The sequence below is a fragment of the Vipera berus genome (genome assembly GCF_964194415.1).
Source record: "Vipera berus genome assembly, chromosome: 12".
Lineage (NCBI taxonomy): Eukaryota > Metazoa > Chordata > Lepidosauria > Squamata > Viperidae > Vipera > Vipera berus.
Window position 1 is genome coordinate 4,091,666 of NC_138215.1, and position 5,931 is coordinate 4,097,596.

A 5,931-nucleotide genomic window follows, 5' to 3' on the forward strand; every position below is an offset into this window, starting at 1 on the left:
GGCGCCTTCCCTCGGAGCTCGCGCGCAGGCGCAGCACGGTCCCCGCTGGCGCCGCCCCTCCACGTCCCGGGCCCTTTAGCTGCTGCGGGCCAGGGCGGGGCTTTCGGTGGGCGGGGCCTTCCCGATGTGGGAACGCCTCTTCGGGAGCGTCTCCGCCCCCCTCCTGGTTGCCCGTCCAGGCAGAAGAGGGAACCGGTGGCGGGCTTCTCCGCTCGCCTCCCGGAGCCGGAATTCCACTGGTGCGGATGCCGTTGAAGCCGCCTTCGGGCTTCACGTCCTCATCGGCATTCTTTCTTTTTTTTTTTTATTAAAAAGTTTTAACATACAATTTTTCCTTTAAAAATCCCCCCTCCCCCTCCCTTCTCCCTCCCCCCTACCTCTCCCCCCTCCCCCCCTCCCCCCCCCCACTTCCCAGAGCTAAATACAAGGTATATAAAAAAAACAATCATAAACAACCATATACTAACATCCATAAACTCTAAAATCCATCACTCTCTAGCTTATATAGGATAATATATATATATATTAAATATATATAGAAAAACAAAAATAGAAAAAGAAGAAAAGAAAGAAGACTTATTCAAATGCTACATGAAACTTCTTAACCCTATACTTGTTCTGGATAAACTCAATCCATTTTCTCCATTCCATAATATAGCGTTCTTGCGAGTGATCTTTCAAATAGGCCGAAATCTTCGCCATCTCATCGGCATTCTTTCTGAGAGTGGCTCTTTGATTTGAACATTTGTCCCAGGAAGGCTAGTCGAGTGGGCATGATCCTCACATGAATGCAGCATGACCATGCATTAAGGACAATGGAATAGATTCTAGGACTGACTGCTGTAGCTGTCTGCCCTCGGAGACCATTTGGCAGCTGCCCTTTCAATCGCACTTTGCCTATCTGTCTTGGCTTCCAAGTGCTGACTTTGATCTATCAAGTTCTTTTTCACTCAGCCACCTTTGGACAGACTTAGGTTGTACATTTCTTCTGAGGTGGAATGTGGAGAGATCACTCGAAGAAGGTGATGGTGCAAGACCCAGATCCATACGCCACTCTGTGGAACTCCGCGAAATCTGGAAACTGCCTTCTTGAGATCAAAAAACAGATCTGCGAACAACTAGAAGCAAACAAAGTTATAACTAGCAGCCAGCACGGGTTTGTTAAAAACAGATTGTGCCAAACCAATCTTATCTCATTCTTCGATAAAGTGACTAAACTAGTAGACCAGTGAAACACAGTGGACGTAGTATACTTAGGTTTCAGTAAGGCATTTGATAAAGTAGACCACAACCTACTCCTGGGTAAGCTAGAAAAAGGTGGAATAGACAACATCACCACCAGATGGATCTGTGGCAAACCGTACCCAACGAGTAGTCCTCAATGGCACTACATCCGCATGGAGAGAAGTAAGCAGTGGAGTACCACAAGGCTCTGTCTTAGGCCCAGTACTCTTCAACATCTTCATCAATGACTTAGATGAGGGAATTGAAGGTGAACTCATCAAATTTACAGATGACACCAAAATGGCAGGAGTAGCCAACACCCCTCAGGATCCAGAAAGATCTTGACAAACTTGAACAATGGGCCCCAACAAAATGAGTTTCAATGTGGAGAAAAGTAAAGTTTTATATTTAGGCAGGAAAAATCAAAGGTACAAGTACAGACTGGGCAAGACCTGGCTTAAAAACAGTAAGTGTGAGAGGGACCTTGGAGTCCTAGTGGATGATCACTTGACTATGAGCCAGCAGTGTGCAGCAGCAACCAAAAAAAAACTAATACAATCTTGGATAAACAGAGGCATAGAATCAAGATCACGTGAAATATTAGTACTGCTTTATAAAACCCTAGTTAAGACCACACCTGAAATACTGCAGCCAATTTTGGTCACCATATCACAAAAAAGATGTTGACTGTTTGGAAAAAAATCAGAGAAGAGCAACTAAGATGATCAAACGCCTGGAGACTAAAACATATGAAGAATGGTTTGGCTAGTCTAAAGAAAAGAAGAAATACGGAAGACATGATAGCAGTATTCCAATATTTGAGGGGCTGCCATCAGGAAGAGGGGGTCATGTTATTCACCAAAGCACCAGAGGGCAGGATGAGAAACTATGGTTGGAAACTGATCAAAGAGAGAAGCAACCTGGAATTAAGGAGAAACTTCCTGTCAGTGAGGAAAATCAACCAGTGGAACAGCTTGCCTCTAGAAATTGTGGGTGCTCCGTCACTGGAGGTTTTTAAGAAGAGGTTAGATAGTCACTTATCTGAGATGGTATAGGTTCTCCTACTTGAGCAGGGGGCTGGACTAGAAGACCTCCAAGGTCCCTTGCAGCTCTATTTTATTCTATTCTATTTCCAAAATAATCATCCTAAGCTTTTCCACAAGCTTTTAATCAACAACAACTTTATTGATTAGCCCTTGGGCCATATCAAAGTACAAAGTTCCAGCAACAGACCGTCACCAAAACTAGATAAAAGCTTTTAATCAATCCTGGTGATTCTTAAGTATTCGTGCTGTAATATTTAACCTATGTGTTATGGTTTGCTAATGGTTTTATAAATTTTATGTTCAGATTTATATACAGTACTTCAGATAAGGATTCTGTCAAATTCATGACCTTTTAGATTTTGTTTTGTTTTGTTTTTGAGAATGTGAACAGGATGGATGGAGGTAACATGGATGGAGGTAACACTGCCAACAATGCACACCTGGAGGCTTTTTATGCAGCTTGTATGGGAGAAGTGGACCTGCTGTTTGTGGATTTGAGAAGGCATGAGTTGAGTGTCAGAAGTGGAATGCCCAAGAGTTGGTCTTGGGAGGACTCCTTTTCAAGCTGTTCAAGAGTAGGCTTGACTTTGGGCTAAACAGGCAGCCGCTTAAATTTGCAGAGGATTCAAACTACTCAAGATGTGGAATCTTTTGTTATGCTGCTGTGCCTTTACTGGGATTCTTGACCCGTTTCATTTACTCTCCTTAGAACAAAATACCCCATACAGACGGTATGCCGTCCTTCCTGCAGGCTCATCTGAACACGCTTCCTGGGGTATGGCCAAATTTTGCCCTGCAGCTTTCAAAAATTAGCTCCAGTGCGTAATATTTTGCAGGGTCCGGCCATCTCTCGTTCCTTAGGGAGAAAGTCTTCTGATTTCACTCTCTTCAACCGAGCCGCCCAAGGAGAGCGCCAGAGGACTCCGGGCGCCTGCCCGCTAGACTGGGACGCCGACGACGCTCCCCACCCTCACGCACAGCGCCCCGTCTCCCCTGGGAAACGGAGCCGGGGCTTCCTCGCTTTCCCCAGCGGCCCGAGAGAGCGACGGCCCGGTCCGTTGCAGACAGCCTTCGTCGGCGTCTCCGGCGCGCGGGCGGCGGGCGAGTGTCGCAGTTGCGGCGCGGGCCAGCCTCTCGCCAAGCTCGCACGGCCACGCGCGCCGGCCCGGGCAGCCGCCTCTCGGAGCCTGGCGGGGCGCGGCCCAGGGCGTCCGCGTGCGCGGGGAAGGGCCAATCTGGGCGCGGCGGCCGAGGGCTTTTAAGAGCCGGCGCCGGCGGTCTCTGCTGAGCGGGAGTGGTGGGCTGCGGCTATGGAGGCGCCCGGCGAGCGGCGGCGGCGGCACGCGCTGCTGGCGGTGATCGGGGAGATCGGGACGGAGCCGGAGCGGGAGGCGCTGCGGCAGAGCCTGGAGCGCGGTAAGCCGTCGAGCGGCCGGGAGCCGAGCGCCTTCCTTCAGCACCTTGGACAGGGACCGCGGTCGTGGGCGGCGGCGGGAAGAGCCCGGGCTGCGGGGCGGGCGGGTCTCTCCGCAGCGGCCCGTTGGGGCTCTCGGGGCCTCGGCGGACGTGGGGGGATCCCAATGGCCTGTCCTGCCCCAAGGACCGCGCGCCCCGGGCCTGGCCCGCGCTCGCTTCCCGAGGAGCTCCGTGCGGAAGCCCCGAGCCGCGCAGAGTCTCGGCGGGCTCCGGACGGAGGAGCGCCCGCTGGCCGCGGCTTAACGGCCCGACTCCACGGGACAGCCGAGCTCCGAACAGACCCCTCGAGTGCCGCCGCGTTTCTGGTGGCGGAGCCGCCGAAGGCTGAGCTGCCAGCCGCAAAAAGCAAAATGCGCGAGCACAGCGGGCGCAAGGAAGGCAGAAGGGCGAGCCAGCCGCCCGGCCCATCTCGGCCGAGCTAGGCTGAAACTAGGCAAAGCCCCCCCGGCCCCCGCCTCTGAGAAATCGCCCCGGGGAAGGACCTCGCGGGGCGCTTCAGGACCTGCAGGCGGCTCCCAGTCGGCCAGGAAAGTTTCCGCCCTGCGCCGGGAAGCCGCGGCAACTCGCAGAGGTGGGCTGGCTTCGGCTGGCGCAGCGGCGGCCTTTGGAGAAACTGCTGCAGTGTAACTGCGCCTTTCCTCTTCCCGGAGTGGCGAGCGGGCCGAAGAGGCGAGGCGGCAGAGGCGCTCGGTTTCTCACCGACCTCCTCCAGGAAATTTTTATTTTTATTTTAATTCCATTTATATCCCGCCCTTCTCCGAAGACTCAGGGCGGCTTACAAGCTTAGCAGTAGCCTTCATTCTATGTATATGCCTGCTTATTAGGGCTTTCACACACACACCCAAGCGGCATTATTACAAAGTCAGCTTAATTGCCCCCAACAATCTGGGTCCTCATTTTACCTACCTCGGAAGGATGGAAGGCTGAGTCAACCTTGAGCCTGATGGGATGCGAACCTGCACTAATTGCAGGCAGCTGGTGTTACTTAAGGAGGCATTAGCCCACTGCTCCACCAAGGCGAAATCCCTTCGGAGGAGCCATCAGGGCATTTTTTGCTTCCAGGGGCTGCCTAGAAGATGCTGTCGGTGTTCTGGTCCAGGCAGTCCAGTCCAACCCGCTGCTCAGGGCAGAATCCCCGAGAGGAGCCCTCAGGCTGGAAGAACAAACGGAGTCACCCATCTTGCTCAGCCAGGCTGACATCCCGGCCTCTCCTTAGGACAGGGGTAGGCAACCTCCGCTCTTTTATGACTCATGGACTTCAACTCCCAGAATTCCTGAGCCAGCATAGCTGCTTTAGGAGCTCAAGGTGGTTCGGTAGAGGTCGCCTTCCCCTCCCACTTTGCCCCTCCCACCCTAACAACCTTCTAAGTTGGTCTGAGAGACAATGACTCATCCATGGAAGCTTCGTGGCTGAGCTGAGCTGGACTGGGGTCTGCAGCTTCTTAGTCTCTGGCCCTTCCCCCTCTGCCCCCTCCCCTTTCCCCTTGAATCAGCAGAAAATGAAATCGGCTCTTCCGGCTGCTGATCCTTATGACTTCTGTGTCACGGAGTCATAAATCATACCTTCCACTCAGAGGAGGAAGGCAAGTCCCCAAAAGACACGGCCCTCTGCTCCAGCACATCTAGTAAAGGGGAGGCCACCAACTAACTCTCTGGATGATTGTTTACTATGACTCTTAATAAGCAGTCAAAATCCATCAGTAAAATCCATTATCCCACACCCTGCAATCTGGAGAACTTATTTTCTTTGACACCCCCCCCCCCCCGTTCGGGTACTTGAAGTGTGTTGTTATGTGTCCACCTCAGTCTTCCCTTCAAAATAGTTCTAATTCTTTTTAATTATCTACATTGGTATTCAAAAGCAGATCAAAACATATTAGGTCTATAGTTTTCTTCACAGTCTTATTAAGAAAGTTACTTAAGCAAAAAATGAAATAGTTAATCTGGTAAGATTTTTTTTCTTTAAAAATCCATGCTTATATTTGATAATTACTATAGTATTTCAAGATGCTTACAGATTGATGTTTTTACAATCTGATTTTTGTTAAAATCAATGACCCAAATTGAGTCCCATTTATTACGATATGGAAAATATATAAAGAATTAATTTACTAAATTGCTAATACTATGAACCAAAAGCTTAATAATTTTAGTAATTCAGTAAATTGCTACAGTTTTGTAGTAA